At 41.0% G+C, this 27,929-nt stretch overlaps 1 protein-coding gene and 1 long non-coding RNA gene across 3 annotated transcripts in view; both read right to left on the bottom strand.

Annotated features, from left to right (window-relative positions):
• Positions 1-27,929, bottom strand: part of KCNQ1 (potassium voltage-gated channel subfamily Q member 1) — a 534,879-nt gene that overhangs the window by 41,519 nt on the left and 465,431 nt on the right. The gene's annotated exons all lie outside the window — the stretch shown is intronic.
• Positions 4,797-14,192, bottom strand: LOC122466454. Its single transcript, XR_006291940.1, has 3 exons — positions 14,053-14,192; positions 6,641-6,642; positions 4,797-4,840 (listed from the first exon to the last, which is right to left on the bottom strand). It is a non-coding gene; the product is annotated as an uncharacterized LOC122466454 (long non-coding RNA).

Genomic DNA, 27,929 nt, shown 5'->3' with positions numbered 1-27,929 from the left:
GTTGCAACCCAAATGAAATTAGCTGAATGCAGAATTTAGCGGTTAATGTCTTCATGTTGTTTAGTAGAAGCCTAATAAAATATCACGTGGTCAATGCTTGTTCCGGCATATTTCTGTTAGCATATCATCTCTTCAAGTATCAGTGAATAAACAATTAAGGTAGCACAGTAATGTTTTCACTGTATGACTCTGTTGTCTAAACAAATATGAAAGAATTGGATCTCAGCTCAGGTTGTTGTATAACAGGAACACTGGCGAAGCATTTTCCAAACCGGAGTTATTTATCAGACCAGAGAACTCTCTTTATTTTTTCTCTCTGTACACACTTACAAACCTGACCCAACTTGTTTCCAGAGAATCTGGGTCTGTTGTTGCCAAGCAATGACTGCAGTCATTTTTTAAAGCCCCACACTGAAATGGGGGAGAGGGAGAAGCTCTTTGTTTGCAAGTGAGAATAACTGTGTCCAAACATGTCTCTTCAGAGTATTTTTAAGTTACAAAACTGATAAGAGAGAAAACTGTACAGTGATTTCCTTTGCTTGCACTGCCCTCTTCTCTAGGAACTTTCTTTGCTCCTGGTCCCATTATGGATGAGTAAACTCTTCAGAAAAGAGCTGTCCCAAACCTCAATCCAGATCAGCAAACTGAACACATGCCTTTTCTTCGGTTTTATAACATTTGGTGAATTCCCCCCACCCTTGGCTTCCAAAAGACCTTCTGTCTTCACATTAAATCGATGGGGTGACTCTGTGTATATGACAATCTTTGCTGGCTTGGCTGCTGTCTTCAAATTTTATGGATTGCACGGCTTCCCAGGGAAAGGGGAGGGACAATACTTTTTTCGGGGCCTCTCCTATCCAGAGAGACTCTGAAACTCATGAGCTGTGAGAACTGCAGCTGGCTAAAAGCCAGCACAGAGACTGTTAGATCTAAAAGTCTCTTAATGGACTATCACCAAAGCTCTGAATCAGAGCGAGCGAGATAGGAAGCTAAAAAGATTTGGCTGGGTTGGCAGTGGAGAGGGAAAGACGGGATGTATTAAAAAAAAAAGGGAGGGAGGGGGAATCTCAAAAGCAATAGATAAGAATCAGAGAGTATGTATCATCCAATATGCAAAGGCTTTTCCAACCCAAGAAAAGAGATAAAACAAACCTCATCGTTCTTTTACACACAAACTAAAAAAATTAAAAACCTCTTGCCAAAACCTTGCCGCTAACTTTAAGTCTGGGTGTAACATGTTCATACTGGATCAACCCAGGAATGTGGTTCCTGTCCTTTCTTGTTTACATTTAAGAAAAACCTAAAACATCGCTTGTGAGTGAATTTTCAAGCTTGCGACCATTGTAACACATGATACAAATACACACATCTGATCAATCTTTTTACAGGCAACAGAGAGAAAAGGGGGTGGGGGGGGGGGAAGAGATTGGTTTTGTCCATGCATGTTCTGGGAATTATCTTGACTTAACCCTCCTGTGACAGATACTGGATCAGTTCATACAGGTATGTTGGCCACTTCTCAGAGAAAGAAAATGTGCATAAACTGTATAGGTCCCTTGCGGCTAAGCCCAGCAATGAAGCTGATTGTGTGTCTTGCTATGTTACTCTAATTTTTAAGCCAAAACCCCAGATTTTATTCTTCCTTAGGAATGTACCAGAAGGTCAATATTTCAAGAAGAAACACACTGAAAGAAGCAATTGGAACATACACTGTAGTAAGTTCCGGGTACAAAGCTGGGGAGCCACTGATTTTTGTAGCATTTTGCTACTTATAATGGCCCACATCAAACAAATACCCAGGATTTATTTATGTAATGAGAGCACCAGGGTTTTTTCCAGGGTTCTGTTAAGCTGTACTATTAGACCTGTTAGATTGGGAATTAATTGGATGCACAAGCTGTATTATGCCTCTATTTTAGTGCAAGAGTAATTTCCTGAGAGCTGAATGGCTCAGGAAATTGGTAATTGGAGGGTGAAACTTTTCAGTTCTAAGGTGCTTGTTTCAATTTAGCCCAGGTAAGTACATCTAAAAATTATCCTCATCTGATGGTTGTTCAGTGGCTTATCTATGTAATGAGTTTGGTGGTCTCAGTCCAGTAACCAGTGGACAGGTGCCAACATCACAATTTGCACTAATTAGAACCTTAGACATGGAGGATGACTTAGAGTTGGTCCCTCCAACTTTGGGTTGAAGAACATTGGTAGGATATGGAGAGGAAGCTTGAATTAACAGAATAACATAAGATTTTAGTCTCTAGTCCAGTCAAATCCACCAACACTAAATTCATGTGAAAAGAAAAAAAGAACGGTTTTAGAAAGCTGTTTGTGCAAAGGACAGAAGCATTGCCTCTTCACTTGGTGAGAAGTGAGTATCATGTATTCCAAGGGTTACTGAAACTTTAGCATAGGTCAGAGAAATTGTCTCAGGGATACCTTCCCTGCCATTCATGACCATGCTGACCAGTTGTTTTCATGGACCAGTAATATACAGAAAGTGGGTAGGCCAAGTCCTTTTTCAAAAGTGACTAGTTATTTTGGATGCCTTCAGTTTTGAATACCCAGCTTGAGACACTTTAAGGAGGCCTGATTTTCAGAAGGTGCTGAGCACCCACCTTGGAAAAATCAAGCCCCTTTAAAGTATCTCAACTTGAAAACCCCAAAATGGAGGCACCCAAAATCACTAGCCATTTTTCAAAATATTGACCATAATGTTCTTACTTTATTTTAATGCAATATAGCATTTGCAAACAAGCAAGATAGCCCACTCAAAGGACCAGCCATCTGCCTGCAGTGAGTGCTTCACAAACTACAGGTAGTCGTAAGAACGGCCATACTGGGTCAGACCAAATGTCCATCCAGCCCAGAATCCTGTCTACCAACAGTGGCCAATGCCAGGTGCCCCAGAGGGAGTGAACCTAACAGGTAATGATCAAGTGATGTCTCTCCTGCCATCCATCTCCACCCTCTGACAAACAGAGGCTAGGGACACCATTCCTTAGCCATCCTGGCTAATAGCCATTAATGGACTTAACCTCCATGAATGTATCCCGTTCTCTTTTAAACCCTGTTATAGTCCAAGCCTTCACAACCTCCTCAGGCAAGGAGTTCCACAGGCTGACTGTGCGCTGTGTGAAGAAGAACTTCCTTTTATTTGTTTTAAACCTGCTGCCCATTAATTTCATTTGGTGGCCCCTAGTTCTTATATTATGGGAACAAATAAATAACTTTTCCTTATTCACTTTCTCCACCCCACTCAAAATTTTATATACCTCTATCATATCCCCCCTTAGACTCCTCTTTTCCAAGCTAAAAAGTCCTAGCCTCTTTAATGTCTCCTCATATGGGACCCTTCCAAACCCCTAATCATTTTAGTTGCCCTTCTCTGAACCTTTTCTAATGTCAGTATATCTTTTTTTTAGTTGAGGGGACCACATCTGTACACAGTATTCAAGATGTGGAGGTACCATGGATTTATATAAGGGCAATAAGATATTCTCTGTCTTATTCTCTATCCCTTTTTTAATGATTCCTAACATCCCATTTGCTTTTTTAACTGCCGCTGCATACTGAGTGGACGTCTTCAGAGAACTATCCACGATGACTCCAAGATCTTTCCCCTGATTACTTGTAGCTAAATTAGCCCCCATCATAGTGTATGTATAGTTGGGGTTATTTTTTCCAATGTGCATTACTTTACATTTATCCACATTAAATTTCATTTGCCATTTTGTTGCCCAATCACTTAGTTTTGTGAGATCTTTTTGAAGTTCTTCACAGTCTGCTTTGGTCTTAACTATCTTGAGCAGTTTAGTATCATCTGCAAACTTTGCCACCTCACTGTTTACCCCTTTCTCCAGATCATTTATGAATAAGTTAAATAGGATTGGGCCTAGGACTGACCCTTGGGGAACACCACTAGTTACCCCTCTCCATTCTGAAAATTTACCATTTATTCCTACCCTTTGTTCCCTGTCTTTTCACCAGTTCTCAATCCATGAAAGGATCTTCCCTCTTATCCCATGACAACTTACGTAACAGCCTTTGGTGTGGGACCTTGTCAAAGGCTTTCTGGAAATCTAAGTACACTATGTCCACTGGATCTGCCTTGTCCACATGTTTGTTGACCCCCTCAAAGAACTCTAATAGATTAGTAAGACATGATCTCCCTTTACAGAAACCATCTTGACTTTTGCGCAACAATTTATGTTCTTCTAGGTGTCTGACAATTTTATTCTTTACTATTGTTTCAACTAATTTGCCCGGTACTGACGTTAGACTTACCGGTCTGTAATTGCAGGGATCACCTCTAGAGCCCTTCTTAAATATTGGCGTTACAATAGCTATCTTCCAGTCATTGGGTACAGTAGCTGATTTAAAGGACAGTTTACAAAACACAGTTAATAGTTCCGCAATTTCACATTTGAGTTCTTTCAGAACTCTTGGGTGAATGCCATCTGGTCCTGGTGACTTGTTACTGTTAAGTTTCTCAATTAATTCCAAAACCTCCTCTAGTGACACTTCAATCTGTGACAATTCCTCAGATTTGTCACCTTCAAAAGACGGCTCAGGTTTGGGAATATCCCTAACATCCTCAGCCGTGAAGACTGAAGCAAAGAATTCATTTAGTTTCTCTGCGATGACTTTATCGTCTTTAAGTGTTCCTTTTGTATCTCAGTCATCCAGGGGCCCCACTGGTTGTTTAGCAGGCTTCCTGCTTCTGATGTACATAAAAAACATTTTGTTATTACCTTTTGAGTATTTGGCTAGCTGTTCTTCAAACTCTTTTTTGCCTTTTCTTATTACATTTTTACATTTAATTTGGCAGTGTTTATGCTCCTTTCTACTTACCTCACTAGGATTTGACTTCCACTTTTTAAAAGATGCCTTTTTATCTCTCACTGCTTCTTTTACATGGTTGTTAAGCCATGGTGGCTCTTTTTTAGTTCTTTTACTGTATTTTTTAATTTGGGGTATACATTTAAGTTGAGCCTCTATTATGGTGTCTTTGAAAAGTGTCCATGCAGCTTGCAGGGATTTCACTCTAGTCACTGTACATTTTAAATTCTGTTTAACTAACCTCCTCATTTTTGCATAGTTCCCCTTCTGAAATTAAATGCCACAGTGTTGGGCTGTTGAGGTGTTCTTCCCACCACAGGAATGTTAAATGTTATTATATTATGGTCACTATTTCCAAGCAGTCCTGTTATAGTTACCTCTTGGACCAGATCCTGCGCTCCACTCAGAGTTGCCTCTCCCCTTGTGGGTTCCTGTTCCAGCTGCTCCAAGAAGCAGTCACTTAAAGTATCGAGAAATTTTGTCTCTGCATTTCATCCTGAGGTGACATGTACCCAGTCAATCTGGGGATAATTGAAATCCCCCACTATTACTGAGTTCTTTATTTTGATAGCCTCCTCTAATCTCCCTTAGCATTTCATAGTCACTATCACTGTCCTGGTCAGGTGGTCGATCATAGATCCCTACTGTTATATTCTTATTAGAGCATGAAATTACTATCCATAGAGATTCTATGGAACATGTGGATTCATTTAAGATTTTTATTTCATCTGATTCTACATTTTCTTTCACGTATAGTGCCACTCCCCCCCACCACCTGTTCAGTCCTTCTGATATATTTTGTACCCCGGAATGATTGTGTCCCATTGATTGTCCTCACTCCACCAGGTTTCTGTGATGCCTCTTATATCAATATCCTCCTTTAACCTGAGGCAACTCTAGTTCACCCATCTTATTATTTAGACTTCTGGCATTTGTGTACAAACACTTTAAAAACTTGTCACTGTTTATTTGTCTGCCCTTTTGTGATGTGTCAGATTCTTTACATGAACGTTTCTCGTCTGATCTGGCCCATACTTTACCCTCTTCCATCCTCTCCTCCTCACTAAAACCTAGAGAATCTCTATCAATAGACTCTCCTCTAAGAGACGTCTCTGTCCCATCCACGGGCGCGTCTGCAGCCATCGGCTTCCCCCCCATCTCTCAGTTTAAAAACTGCTCTGCAACCTTTTTACTGTCCATAGACCACAGTTTGGGCTCCAGCGCCCTATTCCCTCAATAGTGGACTGTGGGTATTAAGAAATCCCTTTTCTGGATGCATGACTCCCCCTCCCTTCTTCTCACAAGGACCCTTCATCTTTGACTCAACAAAAGAAAAAAAAGGAAGAAGAAAAATAGATGCTGTACATTTTGTGGAGTAATCGTAACTGCACATAGATTATTCTTCTTAAAAAAAATAAAAAATAAAATAAAATAAAAAAAAATATTCAGAGGCCCAGAGAAGGGAGACCGTTATTTTTATATGTAAAAAGAAACCTTAAAAAGGTTTTAACATTTTGCTGGCAGACCTAACGTGAGCTAAGTTAGAGTTCAAAACTATGGATGAATAAGTCCAGACTTAATCTCAGGTGGGCATATGAAAGCTTGCACAACACTAGATATCCTTTCAACATGCCTCAGACAGTTGCCAACCTTTTTATATAAACATTAGGTATTAAATAGTGTAAAAGAACCATCAGGCATTTCAAAATGTACCAAATGTTTCCTGAAGTAGTGCTCCTCATACAGGTAAAAATCGCTACCTCATCATCGAGGAACCTGACACAGTATTCCTTTGACAGTGTACGTCTCAGGACTTGGGGAGATTCAGAGGGTTGGGGAGTGTTAAGAGCACACTCTTAAACAACCAAACAAAACCCTGCGCCCTGCTTCCATTTGCTTCAGCATTTCTAAATCAGTTAAATACAATTTTTCATTTGCATTTATTTTCTTTACTAATAAACAAACAAACAAATATGGAACATTTTCTCCAGGGTGCATGTAGTAGATATTCCTTTGGCGCCTTTCATGTTTAGGGCAAGATTGCACCTGGCCTCTGCAAGCCTTCGCCACAAGCACAGGAGGCGGGGCTAATACTAATGCCCACGTTTAGACAGCACAAAAAATGCTGAAGATTACAGTTGTCCAAAACACTAGTCTGTCCAAAGGAGCTGGTATGAGAGTATTGGGCTGGCCCCCTCTACAGTGGTCAACAGAATTTAGCGGGACAGTAAGCAGATAGTAAACCCACCCCAATGACTGTCCTTCCCATGTGCAGCCCAGAGCTTTGGGGGACACCATGCTAATGTAAGACACAATGCTAATGGAGCACCTCTTTGGACAGTGCATCTCCATATTGCCCAAACATGGTTCCGTGAATAAAAAGGCCCAAAAGAGCCCATAACCTTCCCTAATTTTGCATTTGCTGAAACAAGTCATACAATATCTCCAAATTAACAGATGTGGCCAGTATGGTGCTAGTTTTACAGATGATAAATCGCTGATCCCAAAACTAACTTCTGTCTTTTGTGGTGATTTCCAGTTCTGAAAGCCTGTCTATGGCCTCTTGACAAGTTTGTCAGACGCAGGAGTGGTGGTGAAAGCTTTAAAACCTTTTCAGATTTTTTTTTTACATTGATTTTATTAATGATGTGTTGTTCATTTCCCGGCATGTGCTTTATGTTTAATTTCATAACTATGGAAACTCTTCAGTAAACAGATTATTATACAGTCATGGCTTGTTACAAGAGGATCCAGAATTTATTGTGATTCAAAGACTAAGGGAAGTAATTTCTAACACTTGAAATCTTCTTGAAATGGCATTTGTTTGTTGAGGTTTATTTAACACACACGATTCAGAGAAATGTTCACATATTTCACCAAGCAAGATGTCCTACATATTTATCCTTAGTGAACATACTGCTGTGTAGACTGGGACTTGGTGAGGATTTTTGTATTAAATAATATAAATACTTGGAAATAGCCCCCTAAGTTCCCTTCTCACATAGTTAAGGGCTGGAATTTATGAAGGGAATTATTCAGATAAATAGTAGCCTCTAGCTAATCTTTTCCCAAAGCCTAAAGAAGGCGACAGCCACATACGAGCATGGGCCAGCTGTCATTTCCACTTACAATTTCAATTTGGCTAGCAGTAAATTCATTCTCCTTTTTATAAGGACTTTTTAACTGACCAGTTTAGGGCCTGATCAAGCGTCCATTGATTTTGAAGGGAGTTGGATTGGGCCGTTAGGTCTCGGAAGGAAAAGAAAATACCTCTGAAAGAAAAACAAAACCACTTGGCAGTTATCAGTAGAAAGGTAGGAAAATGTGCTATTACACTGCTTAAAATAATGTGTATTCAGTAACAGGTACTAACATGCACGTTACATCAGCGTATGTGATTTCTGAAGGAAGCAGCCTATAGCTCAGAAATCATTCAGGTGCCATGATAGTCACATGCAAGGATACTTTAATTTCTTGTTAATTATTAGGTACCACCTCCCCCCCCAAATCGTGATTCATAAGTGGAGTTACAAAATGTCCTGGACCCACAGAAATGCACATTTTTGCTTTTCAACCCTTTCTTAATGTTTGATTTCGTAAGTGTGCACATCAGATGTGTTAGTATCTGGTCTAGCCCTCTTCTGGATAAGTTCATTTCCTATGGAGGCAATGAGCCAAACTCTTCTTATGGAGATAGGAATTCTATTCCCAGTAGGAGTGAAGCTAGAGAGGTTTAACAAGCCTAGGGAGAAAAAAATGGCATGAAGATGCTGTATGAGCGTAAGTTACAAGAAATTACTACAGTGTGATTTCATTTGCAACAGCCAGCACCATTAATGTGCAATACAACGAAAAATAAAATTCTGGGTTGGATTCTCAGCGAATGTAAATCTCTGTGACTCAACTGAGTAAATGGAATTATGCCAATTTACACTAGCTGAGGATTTGAGCCCCTATTGTTTAGTAAGATCAATAACTTTCAAAGGAGTCATCTAGTTTTCAAAGATATTACTCTGTCTTGTTAGAGAAGGGGTAAGGTGAATAAAGGTACCATAGCTTTTAACATAATTCAGTTTCAATTAATAGAAGTCACAGTGGTTTGCCTTGTGTCACTCAAAATATCACTATACTGATTTTTTTATACAAAAATGTTACACTGTTCAGGAAACAAACAAACCCTTTCTAAATGCTGGCATCGCATACCCAGAACTCATGTAACAATGATTTACAGTTACTTCTATTTACTTTACAATTCTTACAAAGAATGGATTTATACCAACAATGCCAGTAAAAAGCAGCAAGATAAATAGCGTTTTCATCATCTTTAACTTATCCAATATCTGACAGTTATTTCAAATGAGGGTTAGTTACTTGAAAACTAGCAAGACAACATGAAAATATAAAGATTTATTACTTCCACAAAATGCTGCTCAAGTCATAACGACTTGGTTTTCAGTGGGAAAAGTTCAGACGTAATCCTGACAACTTGGAAGTTTAATTGCTGACTTTACCAGACTCTTCAAATGTCTTTTGGTTTGTGCCAAGCAATGAAAATTATTTATGAATTATCAAGTTTCAAGAATATGTTGTCTTCCTGTCTCAGTACAGTATGTGCAATGTGAAATCCTGGCATTATAACCATATGAATCAAGTTTTAGCTTCTATAGATATATATTAATGGGGGATATCTATATATATATATCTATATAGATATATATATATTATAATTTAAACTTAAAACTTACTGAATGACAAAGAACTGATTAAAACCTTTAAGTGATATAAAACTTAGAAAAAAATTAAACCAATAAGGTAAGATGGTTGATCAGTACTTTGAGAACCAAATTAAAAATTTTATTACCAAACAAAAATTATGCTTAGTGACTGTTAGAGTTGTGGCAGGACACACCCCATCCATTTAAACACTTAAAGCAGGGAAATAAGACATTACGGGGAAAGACTTATGCATTCCTTTCCACAACATAAACACTGTTGATAACACACTCCAATATTCCACAAGGCTTTCACTTTCAACTCTAACAGATCCCAAAAGCAATATGTATCCCAACTTAATCAAACTTTTACTCTAATGAAAACTCTTAACAATAACCTTTATATCATATAGATCCGCACTGACTGTCTCACACCCCAGCTGTTAGGAAAGTTAAAAATAACTTATATTATTTTACTTATATTACTGAAGACACTGTTAAGGTTTTGTTGTCAAATAAAATTTGGCAGCTTGAGTTTGGTGCACAAATTTGCCATTGAGGTGAAATAATTCCAATACACTTTATAGGCAAACAGTACAAACGTATGACTGATATTCTAGGACTCAAGTACATGAGGAGCAATAATGTAGCCAAAGAAGAGTTCCAAGTGCGTTTTACCTTTCTTGTTAAAGGGTTACAAAAAAAAGTCAGACACTCCCTAGCAAAATTTGCAAATATGCCTATTTTTCAATACTTATTATGAACTTTACAGAATTTAAAACTGTACAAACAGTAGAATCATAGGACCATAGGGTTAGCAGGGACCACAAAGATCATCTAGTCTAATCCCCTGCCAAGATGCAGGATTTGTTGTGTCTTAACCCTCCAAGACAGGTGGCTATCCAGCAACCTTTTGAAAACCTCCACTGAAGGAACTTCCATGACCTCCCTAAACAGTCTGTTCCATTGTCCTACTGCTCTTACAGGTAAGAAGTTTTTCCTGAGATTTTATCTAAATCTGCTGTGCTGTGGTTTGAACCCATTGCCTCTTGTCCTGCCCTCAGTGGCAAGAGAGAACAACTTTTCTCCATCTTTTTTGTAGCAGCCTTTCAAGTATTTGAAGATCACTATCATGTCCCCTCTTAATCTCCTCTTTTCCAAACTAAACATACCCAGTTCCTTCAGCCTTTGCTCCTATAGCTTGTATTCCAACCCTTTGATCATCTTTGACACTCACCTCTGGATCGTTTCCAGTTTCTCTACATTCTTTCTATACATTAGTAACCAAAATTGCACACAGTACTCCAGCTGAGTCTTAACCAGCACCGAATAGAGTGGTACTATCACCTCCCGTGACTTGCATGATATGCCTCTGCTAATGCAACCTAAAATTGCATTTGCAATAAACACAAGTTCCATAATTAGCCAAGGATTACAATCCAAATTTCATTTTACTAAAACTCAGACACCATTCTTTCCATTGTCAAACAGGAACTCTGTAATGCAAACTCACCCATGGTATAGTTACTGCTGTACCATAATATTAAAAAATATCCAACATAGTAAGTGAAAATAATCGTCATTACATAGGACCCTAAATTCATTTTCCAGGTACACCACCAACTCAAAATTCTGCAGTTTAGACACATAGAAATGTTTTCCACCTCTATCACTGCCCCTAAATCTTGCTGAAAATTGTGTGATTGTATAACCACATTATCCTATTTTTAAAATGTTTTTCTCTCCTTTTTGCTGAGACCCATGCAAGCAACAGGGGACACTAACTAATTGACTATATTCCATGGAAACAATGAAACAGACTATAGACAAAGTTCTGACAAATAATGCACAAGTTAAAAGGATAGACAAAATAATGTTTTACTTTGATCTTTCAGTTATAACAGAAATTCTCAAACATTTCATTTTGTGGACCATGTCCTAATAGAGAGACTGTCTTGCGAACAACCTTGGCTCCAGTTGCGTGATCACATTTCAATCCTGTGTCAGCAACAACAATTGCTCACATGGAAAATTAACATTAGGAAAGTAATGTGCTCTTTTACTGAAATTTAGCAGCAGCAAACAAGGAGGCCAGCCAGCACTATGTGACTAGCCAGCTCTGTAGACCACCAGTTCATTGTATAGGACTATAGCTTTACAGACCAACAATGGTGTGCTCCAGCCTTAGCTCAGATGTCTACACTGCAGTTTTACAGACCCACAGCTGCAAGCCCGAGTCAGCTGACGTGGGCCAGCTGTGGGAGTTTTATTGCAGTGTAGACATACCTTTAGATTTTACTTGTAACAATAGTTGGCCATAGACAGAAGTGTGATTTTTAAATTGATACAGTATATGTAAATCTTCACACAAAACAAATGTAACAATGCATGTATTTTCATATTGCTTTTCATCAAGTGCTCTCATGTTGTGGAATCTCCATCACTGGAGATTCATAAAAGCAGGTTAGACAAACACCAGCCAGGGATGGTCTGGATAATATTTGATCCTGCAGGGAATCCTTGCGTGCAGGGGACTGCACTAGATGACCTCTCAAGGTCCCTTCCAGTCCCAGGATTCTATGAACCACGCTGAATCAGAAATATAACCTACATACAGCATGCATATTACTTCTCTCTTTTAAGGGGAAAGTCGCCCCATTCCCTCTTTAAGTCCCACTTAAGCCCTTAAAATGCATAGTAATAAAACACTACATTCTGTGTAGGTGGGTATAAGAGAGAGTTCTTCCTCTTCCTGCTCATCCTGTATGAAACAAAATAAAGAGAGATTTTTTTCAAAAATAAAGTGCTTTTAAGAGGGAGGACTTCAAAACGTCCCAGGCTATGAGAAAAAGGAACATACTGTGCTTGATTCTCCATTGCCCTGCATCTTATGTAGTCATTACTTCAATGCAAACTGAGCGCAAAGTGGGTTGAAATGCTATGGAAACAGAATAGCATTTTACACCCACTTTTTTTACCTGTGTAAATGGCTGTGCAAGGTGTAGGGCAATGGAGAATCAGTCCTAGTGCATCTAGTTTTACCCTCGCACGCACCAGTGAGAGTAACAACACAGCTGAAATCAATGGCGGTTACTCCTGGGTAAAGCTGATTTAAGTGAGATCAAAATCAGGCCCTTCGTCCTTAACTAGGAAAACTGTTTTTGAGGTGGAATGGTTTTCATTCATTTTCTAAAACAGTGTGTTCATAATGACTTAGCATTGTACGTTCCTACTGTTTTAATACAAGAAATGGCTCTGAACCAAACCCTGGAGCTCAACAGCTCCGAAAGTGGGTAAAGTTCAGATAAAGAATCAAACTCTGCTGCTAGTTCTTGCCTATAATGGGCCAGACCAAACAGCCAGCTCTGAATACCCCCAGATTCTGGAAAAGTTCAGTTCGAAATTGTGTCTCTCAGGGTCATCTTTAATTGATGAAGTTTGTTTTAAAATTATATTTAACATGCTACAGAGTCTCAGACAGGGCCTGATTCAAAGCCTGACTGAAGTCAATGGGAGTCTTTCTCCTGACTTAAGTGGGTTTTGGATCAGACCCATTGAGCAGTTAGATTGATTAATCTGCCTGGGCATCAATCCCTGATCTTTCTGCTGGACCTGACAGTAACGCTGGTGTTGGGTTTTTCTGGGGACTGGACCGAAAACATCAAGTTCATCTCATATATATATATATATATATATATATATATATATATATATATATATATATATATGGGGACTCTTGTCCCCTTACTAAAACTCAGTGGGGGTGTTTTGGTTGGCTAGCTCCCAGGACCAAAAGAAAGGGGAAGGGAAATCAGATGGGAAATCAGAACCTTGAGACTGACAGTCCCTAGGGGGAATGGGGAGAGGCCAATGCTCCAGGTCAGCCTGAATGACAGGGCGCGCAGGCTCATCAGGGAGTAAGGGGGCCGGGGCGGTCCTGTCCTCCATGTGAGCTGGATTTGTCTGGGTCAGACAGAGTGGGGCCAAGCTAAGGAGAAAGCAGGGGCCCAAGCTGAGCTGGCTGTGCCAGATCCAGAAGGGCCAGAAAAGCGGCCCAGGAAGCAGGTCAGTGCTGGGACCAGAGTCACAGAAGCAGCCCTGAGAGCAGACTTGTCCTGGGAGCAAAGCTGCAGCAACCAGAGCCAGAGGGGCCAGAGAAGCAGCAGCCGTGCTGAGGCAGAGTGGTGGAGCTGGAGCTGGGGCAGTCCGGAGCTGGGTGTGGTGAGCAGCTGGGGAGAGCAAGGGGGACCCTGGGCAGTGGGCCAAGCACAGGGAGATGCCCCCCAGCCAAGATACCTGGCAGGCCAGACTTGGAGGGGGATCGTAAACCCAACAGGGCAGAGGCAACGCTGGGAAAAAGGGTCCTGCCACCAAGAGCCTGAGGGCGTGTGGCCACCGCGAGGGCAAGCGTCCAACCTGCAGCATCGCTGCAGCACAGCCAGGGCCTGAGACTTGTGAGGAACAGACTGAAGTGCCCTGACATTCCAGAGAAGCTGGCTGTGACGTCCCCGTGCCACAGAGCTGGGTGACGGGTTTTCCTTTAACCTTTCCTATGTTTTCCTTATTTTTTTAAATTGGTTGCTGTTTAATAAATTGTATTTGCTTTGAACTGTATGTGACGATCAGTGGATCAGGGAAGCATCCAGTGCAGAGAGAGCACCCCGGAGTGGGGACACCCTAGCCCCTGCCTTAAGTGACCACGTCAAGGTTGGGGGTCAAGCCCCCCAGGAATCCTGGGCCCAGCCTTGTTGGGGTTACGAGGACTCTGCTACACAGGAGAGTGGAAGGGGAGTCCTCTGGGTGAGGCAGGGCTCTGGGTAAAGGAAGTAGGCGTGAGGACTTGGATCCTTTCACTAGCCCATTCACCAGGGTAGTGTATAAGCCAGGAAAGTTCCCCACAATAATGGGACCATTCCCATGGAACTTGGAACCATATAGGCCAGTGGTTCTCGAACTTTTCCATACTATCATCCTATGTTACAAGAGAAAATATTTCAGGATCCCCACACCATCTAGCCATAAAGATGGGGGGAGGGAGAGGGAACAGCCATGACCTCTAGTTTAAGCCCCCATGACATATGTCAAAAACTGATATACTGTTAGATTGCCTAACAACACCTTGCATATTAGACCGTGTGAGCGATCAAGGGAAAAAAAGCCCAAATAGCCTGAAACATATGAGAGAGTGCCGTCATATAGAGTAAAATAATTAGTGATGACCCTTTACATAAATGTACTGGGATATTCTTGAGATCAAGAACTCAGCAGGATTGAAGAAAGCATTGGTGCATTTCATTTGGTTCCTTTTTTGCAATCTACAGCAATCTGGGTTTGGCAATGAATCAATACAATTGAATTAAGGTTCTGATGTCATGATGAATGACCCAGATCAGTAATGAATCACTGCTCTGTAACAAACCACTATCAGAAATATCACGTTAGATGTCACATACCAAAAACCTAACCGGCAAACATTGCATAAAACTGTTTTCTCTTAGGTTCCAGCAGCTGTGATGTTTAGGAAGGTTTACTTTTTCCTCCATTTAGGGATTCAGTTAAGCCTTATAAACATAAAAGAATAAAACAATTGTATTAATTACTAGAAAAAAGAGGAGGATCTAAATTGTTTATTATTTTATTAGTGAATAGATTCTAAATGTCATCTGACAGTTCATATGAATAGGTAGCATGTGTCTTGGAAATAAAAAGGCAAGTTTATGTATTCTGAAGGATTTCTTTCTTTTCTTTCTACAGTATCCAAGAATCCTGGGCTAGGATTGGAGACACAGTTCTGCTAGCTTCATATAACTTGAAAAAAATTTCTTTACTTCTCCTATTTCTTCCTGGAATTACTGCTTCATTCTGACAAAACTGCCTTGAATCTGTATGTGTGAAATTTCCATGATGTCTATTTGTTCACTTCCATGATATTTCTGTTTGATAACAATGCAGATCCAGGGCAGCATATGACTAAAATTCCTTCTATCCTTTCCCTCTAACTCTCCCCTGAGAATTTGCAGTGTTAGCAGGATTCACTGAGCTGCATCTTGCAAACTGGAGTGGCTGATCTTTGCTGGGCACTATTGCAGCTCAAGATTTCTGGGCCCTTTATTTTGTAGTAGTTAATACACTTTCACTTCCCCCAGACCAGAAGGAACAGATGAAAATCCTCTTCCTTCTTCTGTAGAAGAAATGACAGCTATGACTTTAGGAAATGAGCTTATCAGCACACTTCACTTCAGACACTAGCCTTCTTTGTGATCGCAACACCTGAAGTTGCAAAGCTTCTATTCGATTTACACAGTAGTCATTCCAGTTATTGTAAAGCAAAGTGCAGTGATTCACACAAGCAAACAAGCAACCAGTAGCAGTTCCATGTGGCAACATATGGCTCTTAGTTTTGGAAAGCAAGCTCTAACATTATAGCCCTCATGAGAGAAATCAATCTGGCAGTCCAGAGTACCATTTCATATCATTACAGGGTTAAGGACATACTAAGTGGGTCTCATGATCTACAGAAATCTGACTAAGTGGATGTAGACATAAACACAATGGTAACAAAATACTTTTGGTGGAAATGTCACAGCTTCAAGCTACCCATGTTTCTACATGATTATGATCTTAGAAGGAAACATCTGTTTGTCAAGTGAGCCTTTTCCAGGAAAAGTAGTTTTTTCCAGATATATGAAAGTAATATGGTAATTCAGTGGTGTAATTAATATAATCAGCATTCATTGAAGTAAATCAGGCTTCTGGTTACATTCATAAATGCAGGAGTTTCACTTCTAAATATGGACTTCCTTTATATAGTTTTGTGAATCCATTTGTTTCATCTCATTAAACAAAGTTGTTCCCAGTGAATAAGAGAGAATTAGCTAAAACAAGTGAAGGACGATGACTTAAAGCAAAGCACATTTTTAAAAGTCAATGTGGAAAGACTTTATCTAAATTAATAATATTTAATAATACTTTACTCTTACAATGCCAGATTTCTGGCCTCTCAGGTAGCAGCACATCACTGGCTTGCCACCTGCATCAACCACCTAGGTGGGCATTCCTTTGGTGTAGGGGAATCATCAGGGGGTGTAGAGTTGGCAGAGCTGATTGTACACAGAGCTGATCCTACAAAAACTCTGTTTCGTTGGAATTTGCTGATTTAGGTGACATCAAAATGTTTCATGGAGCTGGTTCTATTTTGCCAAAGTTCTTATGCAAACCTGCCTGGTTTCTTCCCAGCTTGCCTGTTCAACTTTGGTAGGCTATCTGGCAGACTGCTGGACAGCCCAGGGCCTCCCGGGTCCACATCTCAGGGGCAGCCTCTCAGGCAGACTACCTCAGGTAATAACAGGGACCTCAGATCTTTCAGTGTCCATGGTTCTGCGGAAGCCCACTGGGTGGATTGTCCTGGTTCTGGGGCACCATTCCCTTTCACTGAGAATTTCAAAATTTTTCATTTTCACTCCTAAGTGGAATGCAACTAAATTCCAAAATCCTCCACAAAATGAAATTACTGTTCTCCTCCAAACTCTAGCTGTATTCCACCAGACATTGGTACCAGGAGCATGTCAGTGGGGCGAAGGTGTGGCGAGAATCAAGCGAGTCCCTGTTGTGCAAAAGATCCTTGGATGCCTTTTGCAGCCAGACATAATTTAGAACAGCTCTGAGCCTGCTCTAAATAATTCCAGAGATGACCTAGCCCTAGAGAAAGGGGGAGAGCAAAGGTGGCTTAAACCCACTTTTCCCTCACTCCCAACTATGCTAAGTGAAGTTCTTGCACTGGTGAAGAACTGTTTCATATGGCATAACCTTTTTTTCAAGTGAGGATCTCAACGCGCTTTACAAATGTTAGTTATCTGACAGGTTTCAGAGTAGCAGCCATGTTAGTCTGCATGCGCAAAAAGAAAAGGAGTACTTGTGGCACCTTAGAGACTAACAAATTTATCTGAGCATAAGCTTTCGTGAGCTACAGCTCACTTCATCGGATGCATGTAGCTCACGAAAGCTTATGCTCAAATAAATTTGTTAGTCTCTAAGGTGCCACAAGTCCTCCTTTTCGTTTTAGTTAACTGAGCTTCACATAATTCCAGTGAGGTGTGTATTAGTACATCATTTACCAGTGTGTATACCAGGACACAGAGATTAAGCTGACTTGCTGAAGGTTACAAAGTATGTCAGTGACATAACCAGGAACAGAACCTAGGAATACTGATAAATGGTCCCACCTCTTATCATTTGGCCATGTTTCTTCATTACAACATTGTGTCATACAAAAACAGTGTGGTATTGGTGAGCTGGGTCTGATTCTTCCACATTATTATTATTATTAGCATTACAGTAGCAACAGTAGAAACCAACAAAGATCGGGGTCCCACTACACTAGATGCTGTACAACCACATTGTAAGAGATGGTCCCTGCTCTTAAACCTATAGAGACAAGACAGACAAAGGAGGGAGGTGAAACAGAATAGAGAGGTGAAGTGACTTGACCAAGGTCACACATCAGGTCCCTGGCAGAGCTAGGAATAGAACCCAGGTCCCAGTCCAGTACTTTTCCACTAGCTAGACCATGCCCTCTCTCCAAATAAACAGCTGCCCTGTTAAGTCACTTGCTGGGACCTTAAGAAATGTAAGAGCAACTCCCCATTCTGTAATTGGAGTGCACATTTTCCTACAACGATAGCTACTGAGCCAAATTCACTAGCAGCACAGATACAAGCAGAATGCTTTATAATGGTTTATGCTAGTGTAATTAGTGGTGAAAGTCCCTTGGGACACAAACGGAGCCTGGGGATCCAAGGTGTGCTGGAGGAAAGCAGCAACATTTGCACTTGTGGGAGATAGAGCGCTGTCATGGTCAAAGCAACAGGAAATGTGGGCAAAGCTAATACAAAAGGGGATTTGACCAAAGAGGCCATGTGGTTTTGTGAGGAAGCTCCTACTGATAGGTATGTCAGACTAAGTTAAAGCTCTTCTGCCCACAATACCTAACCCAACGTAAACTCAACTGGGCAAAGCCAGAAGCACCTCCTCTCTCCAGGGTTTTGTGACTGCAAGGTTCACTGCGGAGGTGGAAAGTGCACTTCATACCCTCTTCACCAATTGTTCTGAATTTGGACTGCTATATGCAGCATTTAGTATTAAGCTGAATCTGAATATTTGGCCTGTATGCTCTTCCTTCACCTTCCAGTCCATGGTATCTATATCATGTTTTCATAAAAATATTCAGCAGATGCAGGCATAAGTGTGAAAAATTCCAGCCCTTTAAAGTTTAGAAAAAAAAATGTTACAATTAAAGTATTATTTTTAGGGCTGTCGATTAATCAGTTAACTCACGTGATTAACTCAAAAAATTTAATCGTGATTAACTGTAGCTTTAATTGCACTGCTAAACAATAGAAAACCAACTGAAATTTATTAAATATTTTTGGATTTTTTTTACATTTTCAAATATATTGATTTCAATTACAACACAGAATACAAAGTGTACGGTCCTCACTTTATATTACCTTTGATTACAAATATTTGCACCGTAAAAATGACAAGCAAAAGAAATAGTATTTTTCAATTCACCTCATACAAGTACTGTAGTGCAACCTCTTTATCATGAAAGTGCAACTTACAAATGTAGATTTTTTTGTTACATAACTGCACTCAAAACCAAAACAATGTAAAACTTTAGAGCCTACAAGTCCATTCAGTCCTACTTCTTGTTCAACCAATCACTAAGAGAAACAAGTTTATTTACATTTATGGGAGACAGTGTTGCCCACTTCTTATTTATGTCACCTGAAAGTGTGAACAGGCGTTCACATGGCATTGTTGTAACCGGCGTTGCAAGGTATTTAGCCAGATGTGCTAAACATTCGTATGCTTCTTCATGCTTTGACCACCATTCCAGAGGACATGCTTCCATGCTGATGATGCTTGTTAAAAATAAAGGCATTTATTAAATTTGTGACTGAACTCCTTGGAGGAGAATTGTATGTCCATGGTTTTACCTGCGTTCTGCCATATATTTTGTATTATGGTAGTCTCGGGTGACAACCCAGCATATGTTGTTTGATTTAAGAACACTTTCACTGCAGATTTGACAAAACACAAAGAAGGTTCCAATATCAGATTCCCAAAGATAGCTACAGCACTTGACCCAAGGTTTAAGAATCTGAAGTGTTTTCCAAAATCTGAGAGGGACGAGGTGAGGAGCATGCTTTCAGAAGTCTTAAAAGAGCAACTCTCTGATGCAGAAACTACAGAACTCGAACCACCAAAAAAGAAAACCAACCTTCTGCTGGTGGCATCTGACTCAGACGATGAAAATGAACATGCATTGGGTCCTCACTGCTTTGGATTGAGCAGAATCCGTCATCAGCATGGACACACGTCCTCTGGAATGGTGGCTGAAGCATGAAGGGATATATGAATTTTTAGCACATATGTCAATTAAATATCTTGTGACGCCAGCTACAACAATGCCATGCAAATGCCTGCAGGAAGTATAATTTCACCATAAAAACAACTGCCAAGTTTGATTCTCCAAACTGAGCAACGGGAACAAAGTTAAACAGGATCCAATAATGTTGCTTTTCAAAATACTTTATTAACCAAATGTGTTATTACTTTAACTATGCTGATAATGTTTTTTATAGAATGTTATTTTTATCCTGACTGTGTCCCTTTAATAACTCTTGGACATAACTCTTTCAAAGAAGGCACACACGTCCTGGATACCTGCACTAGCTGTCTCTGCTAGTACTAGTAAAACGTCTGCATCTTTACTTCATCAGATGCTGATAGTGAGCTTATTGCCTTTTCTAGTATCCCATTGAGAGTGATTTGTAGAACAAGTTACAAGACTTTGCAGAAGAGTCACTGGCTATCTTACCTGAGAGGATTTTTCTTCCCTTTGTTACTCAGGTTTGCTATCTGGGTATCATCATGTTAGATCCCTGGATATTCTTATAGGAGTAGCAATTAAAGGCACTTTCTTCTGTCTGCACCTGTTTGGCATAGTGCAGCTATACTTTTTGCATGAGGACCATGCCACAGGCAATATAGCCATTGCTATCTCCAGGGTGTATAGGTGCAATGTGTTCTAATTGTGACTACACCTTTAGACCACTTGGAAGCTTTTACTAGTGCTGGAAACAGCTGCATGCTTATTGAGAAGTATTTCATGCATGAAACATTTTGTGGATGCATTTTAGGGTATTGACTTTGATTTATACAGTTCTGAATGGCTACACTACCTCAGAGCAATGAGCAGTGCTTCGCTTTTTTTGGCCTGTGATTAAAAATAATAGGACAGAAATTGTCCTGTGACCTCCCTGTCTCTCAGTCCTTTGCAGCCACAAAGGTAGTTGACATCTGAGTCATGGCAAGAAACTTGGGTAATCTGTGGATGTTGGATCAGAGATTTGGTGCTGCAATAGGCAATGGCTCATGTTGAAGGGTGGGGCTGTCCCCTGAGGCATTGGGTTCTCTCTTTGGGCTGGGGGAGGACAGTTTTTGATAATTAATGTTGTTGGCAGCAAGGGTCAGAGAAGGGTATGTTTGCACAAAGAGCCACTTTACCTCCCCTTCTCCTGAGTTACGCTGAACTCTCCTCAGCCAGAGCGGAAGATCAGTGCCTGAAAGTTCTCTTATGGTGTCGTGAAATTTTGTTAGCTGTATGAAGAAACTGCCCTAGATTAAAAAAAAACCCAACAAACCAGTAATGGAAAAATTTCCCTCCAGGTCTGCAAAAGTTAAACCTGCAGCTGCTTTTGGTGAGCATTTAGTCATGTCAGAAGGGCTTTTCTCCCAGGTGAAAACTGGCTTTTCTGCCCAAAATCCACCTAATTTTATCCAGCAGAAAATACGCAAGCCCCAGGGAGTTCTAGGATCAGACAAAAACCAAAGTTTTCAAAAAAACCCAACAACCTCTTTCCTCTGAGGTGATCTTGGGCTTCGTGTAATCCTTTTGGGGGTCCCAAATTCCACGGTGACCTAGCAGGATATTCTGTGGAACTCTACTAGGCAGAGGTCTTTAAGGGATGGCGGTACAATGCGTGGAACTAAATCCCGTCAGCCACAAAACTTGCCCTGAAGTCCAGTTGACTATTTCAGTGACGCTTCATGGAAGCAAAAGAAGCCTTATTGGCTGTTGCATGTATTTTCAGTCACTGTGACTTGCATTTTAGATTCAAAGGAACTCTACGAAATAAAGAGCAAATATCCTTCAAACTCTCTCTCACTGCAGCAACCTTCTGCTGTCTTACAGGGAGTGCCCTGTGGGCAGACCAAGGGGACTGTTTTACAGGTGCAGCATATAAAGAACAACCAAACATCTACACGCGCCACATAAGGAACTGCATTTCTCTCCAGTTCAGGTCTCTCCTAGGAAAACAGCCTGCTGGAAGGATCCTGAAAGGGAGCTTCTGAAACAGCAGAGTAGAACCCAAGAGGATGGGCCAGGTGGTGAAATGCCACCCAGGAGAAAAGGAGCAGTAGATACCAAGAAGAAGGAGATTTATTTTATTTTCCTGCCATCTTGTGTAATATTTTTCTCCCTTCCAGGTGTGTTTGGGGTGAGGGAGGAAGAGAAACCAAATGGGAGATTTGTGCTCAGGTGCAAAATTTCACTATATTTTGCTGAATCGTCTCCCTAGGCCTAATGCAAATTTCACAGATACTGGTGTTTGAATAAAAATATACAAACCCCAGTTTGTAAAAGGGGAAATCCAGTAGCACTGTGCCACACTCAGCACATCAGGACCCCGGGGTTTGTGTGAATCTTTTCTTTGGGTTGGCTTTATGGGGGGCTGCTTTGGACCCGTGTGTTATCTGGGAGCTGAGCTTCACTTTGTGCCCACGCAAAACCAGAAACCAGCCCAAGTTTGAGTGAAACTGGGCCCAGGTTTGCTTGGCAGGCTGGAGAATTGTAACAAAACTTTCCATGCACCTGGAATGGGCTTCGAGTTTGTAATGAAACTGAAAACGAGCCAAGTTTCTCCTGGCTTTGTTGCCAGGCTTTCGCCCAGATCTACAATTAGGAGCATTGTAAGACACCACATTTGTTTCCTTTAAAAATGAGCAATTAGAAAAAAATCTTTGTTTGATTTTTGAGGGGAGGGGTAAATGTAAAAAAAAAAAAAAAGGAACAATGCTGGTTTCCATCCAAGAGTAAGATGCAAAATTGCAGCATATGAGTAAATATCACCACAACGGCCCAGTAGTTATAAGGATAGACTGATAGCTTCAAATGTAGGACATTCTTAAAAAAAAAAAGAAAGATAGAAGACAGAATGATTGTTGTTTGTCTTGGCTGGCTAGCACAAACTCCCCACCTGCATTTGATTCTACTCAGTCTCTGACTCCTCCCTCAATTTGGAGCCATGGAAATACAGGAAGTCAGGAGGGGAAGAGAGACAGAACACTTTGTACTAGCAGCCAGACCACTGTTTAACTTTTTCAGCCAAAAACCCAATATGAATATGGAAAGACTTTATGGCTAGATACATCAACATTCTCAGCCATTCTGAAAACCCTTTTACTGTCGCTCATTTGAGGTTTTCAACCTGTGGACTTCTGCAATTATTAATCCTGTATTTATTTTCTAGTGCAATTATTGACAATTTAGCAAATTACATAAAAAGCTCCATTGTTAAAGGGATCTATGTACTTTGCATCCTGCAGGACTCTGTAGTATTCACTTGTATATTATCCATCTTAATTATCTCTTCATTTTCACTACTCATTAATAATGAAACACGTAAGAATTCTATGCTTTTCTTAGCAATAGAATCTGGGTCCAGTCCAGTAGAAATACACTGACTCTGAGCTTCCAAACACACAGGAAAGGACGGACATACAATAGCCAGCAAAACTCCTATGGAAAAGGTAGCGAGGGTTGTGCAGAATGTTTCATATGCAAAGTGAAACCACTGAATTTTGTCCAACTGGCAAAACACAGAAAGGGAAAAATAAACCTTTCATGCCAGTCTGCTTTTGCGTGTTCCCTTCCCTCTAAGCGCCAAGCAGCTTTCAGCAGCACAACCGCTTTGCACAGAAGTTAGGTCCGCAACAGAGGAAGAGGTCAAAGGGTAAATTCCACTTGTTGCAAAAAGTCTTTGCGAGCTTAGGCTTCTCCACATGACCAGGGTGATTCAGCTTTGCGGGGGAAGAGGGGATCACACAGTCGATGCAGGAGAAAAAGGCAAAGAAAGCAAGTGAAGGGATGAGAGATCTACTATAAAGCTTTAAAGTTGTCAGCTGCAGTACTGTACCCTGTGAGCCCAACAGCTTGATGTGTCTTCCATACTTACTGTCCAGATAGGCCTGCAACAAAATCCTACAGATGAACATTTCTGGGCTTTGTGGACAGGGAAAAGTCTTGATCTGAATTTCACGGCCAATTCCTCCGTCTATACCAGACTGAACTGCTGAGCCTGAAGACTCCAACTCTGGTTGTTCACAATCTGGATTTAGCTTGGAATTTTGCAGTTTGAGGCCAAATGGATACAGAGATTTCCTATGAAGGGAATCTTCCAAGACAACAAGGGTTATTACACAGGAATAGCAAGGAAACAGGAAAGGTTTGTTCTCAGCGAGTCAAGTAGTAATGTGTTTGGGGAGGGAAGGGAGGGAGAACAGGAAAAAGAAGTTCTCACCGTTTTGTGTGTGTGTGTGTGTGAGTGGGAGAGACAGAGTGATTGGGGACTGTCTACTACTTTTTCAAAACCTATTTTTATCCTTGTTTTGGAAACAAATCCAAAAATGAGAGGAGAAGAATGCTAGTAAAAGCAAGTCATGCAAATAAAGACTCAACAGCAGAAGCTAAGCCTAAGTGTATTGGGTCTGGCCGTACCCCAAAAACAATGCTGCGAGGAACAGACAGGGCAGCAGCAACTATTCCTTCAGGTCTTACAAAACCTCAAATACAAAAATACATCCTCTTGTTGAGATTTATCACATAATGAGACATCAGACACTTCAGAGGCAACACATGCAGTGCAGCTAACGGTGCAAAAGCTGTTGGAGAAAGCAGGAGTGATGAAACAGAAGACATTAAAGAGCCAGGCATCATGGATTACTGAAACAATAGGAAAACATCTCTTCGCCTTCATAAGCAGACCATCACAGAGATTCACTCTAATATTCTGCTCTCACCTAAGGCTTGGGGCTGGCAGGAGAAAGAGACAGTTATATAGACAGCAAAACCTGTCTTCTAGTTTTGGCAAGGACACCGGGAAAATCAGGTTGTGCCCGGTTCCCTCTGTGGTGCCACCTGGGACTGGGGTACCACTGACCCCTCTGATTCCCCAGCCTGGACTCCCTCTCAGCACTGTGGTTTTATGACAAGCGGCACACCGCTCCCGGTCCTACATTCCCACGGGCATTCTCACAGGCAGGGACAAACCCAGCTGCAGTTACATGCAGGCTGACCAGTCACTGTATGAAGCAATAATAGAGAGTCCACAGCCAAGATACCCCCAGGTTCCCAGTCTAGGACCCCAGAGTTGTCCTGTCCCGGTGAAAATCCTGACCAGTATTAATTTATTACCCAGTTTGCCTCTCCCTCAATGTGGAGAGGAATACGCAGCAAGCCTGTGTTAATCAAGCTGAGATTTTTCCTAGACACTTCACTTAAAGGCACACTGGTTTAGATAAAGCAAAAACCAACTTTATTAACTACAAAAAGATAGATTTTAAGTGATTATAAGTGATAGCAAACAGATCAAAGCAGATTACCTAGTAAATAAACAACACTACAAACTAAGCCTAAGATACTAGATAGATTGGATACGAATTAGCAATTTTTCACTCAGGCCCAAAACCAGTTCCCAACACAGTTTGTGGAAAAATACAGGTACCTAAAATGGAGTTAATTATCATGTGGCCTGGTCACATACCCTTGCTGAATCATAGCAGCCATTACTTACAGGCCAGCCAAAACATTTACAGGAAAGCTAAGCTTTTTCACAGTCCATTGTCTTTGCTGATGAGCCATTAGCACATTCTGGCTTCATCATTGTTGTACCTGAAAGGCCACTGTGATGGGTTCCCCCCCGGGTGCCTTCTGGGACTGGGGTACCATTGAGCCCCCTGACTCACCAGCCTGCGCTCCCTCTCACACTGTGCTGCTGTGACAAGCTGCAGACCGCTCCTGGTCCTACACTCCCAACAGCATTTGCACAGGCAGGGACACACATAGCTGCAGTTGCATGCAGGCTGACTCACCACTGCATGAACCAACAATAGAGAGCCCACAGCCAAGATACCCCCAGCTTCGCAGCCTCACTCCCCACACAAGGGGACTCCTGGAAACATCTGAGAAACAAAGACTGAGCTGGGGGAAGTGCTGGTCCCAGGCTAACAGTTACTTTTGTGTCATCTTCATGACTATTATTATTTATTATTTGCATTACTGTAGCACCTACACAGACAGTCCACTATTTTATCCCACTTTGGTAAGGAAGAAACACAAAACAATTCACCATTTCAACATCAACCTGTGGAACTTGTTGCTGGGGATGTTGTGAAGGCAAAAAGTATAAGTGGGTTCAAAAAAGAATTAGATAAATTCACAGAGGATAGGTCCATCAGTGGGTATTAGTGAAAATAATCAGGGAGGCAACCCCATGCTCCAGGTGTTCCTAAACCTATGACTGCCAGAAGCTCGGACTGGACAACAGTGGATGGATCACTCAATGATTGCTCTGTTCTGTTCATTCTCTTTTAAGCATATGTCACTGGCCACCATCGAAAAATAGGATACTGGGCTAGATGGACCTTTGGTCTGACCCAGTATGGCTGTTCTTAAATACACAACACAGATGTAGCGAGTTTCCAATCCCACCTCCCTTCATTCCAGCAACCGGAAAATTAGCAACCCTTGTAACACCTCTTACTATCTACAAGGATCTGGCTTCCAGAGCTGTGAACATCTTAAACCCTTTGGTGAACAGAACAAATGTGGAAGTTCACGGAACGGACATTTTTGAGATAAGTTGTTTAAAAAAAGAAAAGGAGGGGTAAAAAAAAAAAAAGGGAAAGACGTCTCCTGTTTTCTCAAACTCCCTAAAACATCTTGTCTGATTCACAGCAAGTTTGGAAAAAAAAAAGGTCTTATGGCAAGGGGCTGCATATGCAAAATGTCATATGGACTGATTTCTGAGGGAGAAATTTAAAGGGAGTTGGGGTAGGGTTGGATGGGGAAAACTGGGTTTATAATGGAAAACTCTGTCACAGCCTTCACTGTGGAGAGACTATGGCCTCCCCATAATAGGGCATTTCCAATTTAAATTCCATTGCCTCTCAACCTGCTAATTGTGTTTCAAATTGCCCTACATGGTGCCAGAGGCAGTAATAAAAGTAAACAAAATTATGATAATAATACAAGTTTGGTTTTGTGGGGGTCTCCATAGTTGGGTGGCACCTAAATAAAACCGTCTAAAGTACAAGCAGTGAATCTGAGGTTTGGTTTTGGATCCATTTTTTGTTTGGGTTGGCTTTGAAACAATTCTAAAAATGGGTGGGGTGGGGTATAGGAACACAGAACCCTCTTATTCCTGTGGGATGGCCATGTTTTATGGTGCTCTCCCTTTCCATTTGTGGTTAGTTTCTCCATTGGGCTATTAACTATGATCAAGAGAGCAGACACTCACCTCACCCACTTTGAAACTCTTCAGTGTGCGTGTGGCAGGGAGGGGCCTTGGCTTAGGAATTAGAGCAGGAGTGAAAAAAATAAGGGTTCTCTTCCCAGTTGGTGAATATGCTAGTGAATTGCTGTGTGACTGGGGACAAGTCATTTCCCTATCTGTAAAACAGAAACTTTTATATCTTACAGGGGTACTGTGTGGCATAAAGTTTGTTGAGATCTTCTTATGAAAGGTATGATATTAAGTTAGAGTATATAAGCATCTCCTTCATGCCCTATTTACACCAAAGATCATTCCAAGAAATAAACCTGCTGCCTCTGAAGAGCCCAATATCTTGCTTTACACAGCAAGTAATAGCAACTGCAAACAACCAAAGATATTAATTTGAATCACCAATATGCTGTGAGTTGCAGTATTCTTGCTCAAATAGATAGGATCATACAGGGAGTTCAGGAATATTGTAGTATTCTTACTGCAGGCGAACTCAAAAAAGGTGTTCTGTTTTGTGCTTTTCCCTCACTGCAAATAAACACTGTGCACAGTCATGCCCAAACCTTTCAGTTAGCTGTGTTCAGAACTCTTGGGTAAAAATGTTTTTCTTACAGCGCCTACGTGACTTAAGTGTCCAAGTCCCATAGACTTGCAGTGGGACTCAGGTGCTTTTGACAATTTTACCCTCTTGTCTATTTTGCACAAAGATTGTGCCAGGGTTTCCCCTAATCCTTGAACTTCTCTACGTTTG

Source organism: Chelonia mydas, chromosome 6 (genome assembly GCF_015237465.2).
Source record: "Chelonia mydas isolate rCheMyd1 chromosome 6, rCheMyd1.pri.v2, whole genome shotgun sequence".
Taxonomy (NCBI): Eukaryota; Metazoa; Chordata; order Testudines; family Cheloniidae; genus Chelonia; species Chelonia mydas.
Note: the sequence above shows the minus strand (reverse complement) of the source record. Positions and strands in the feature narration are given on the sequence as shown.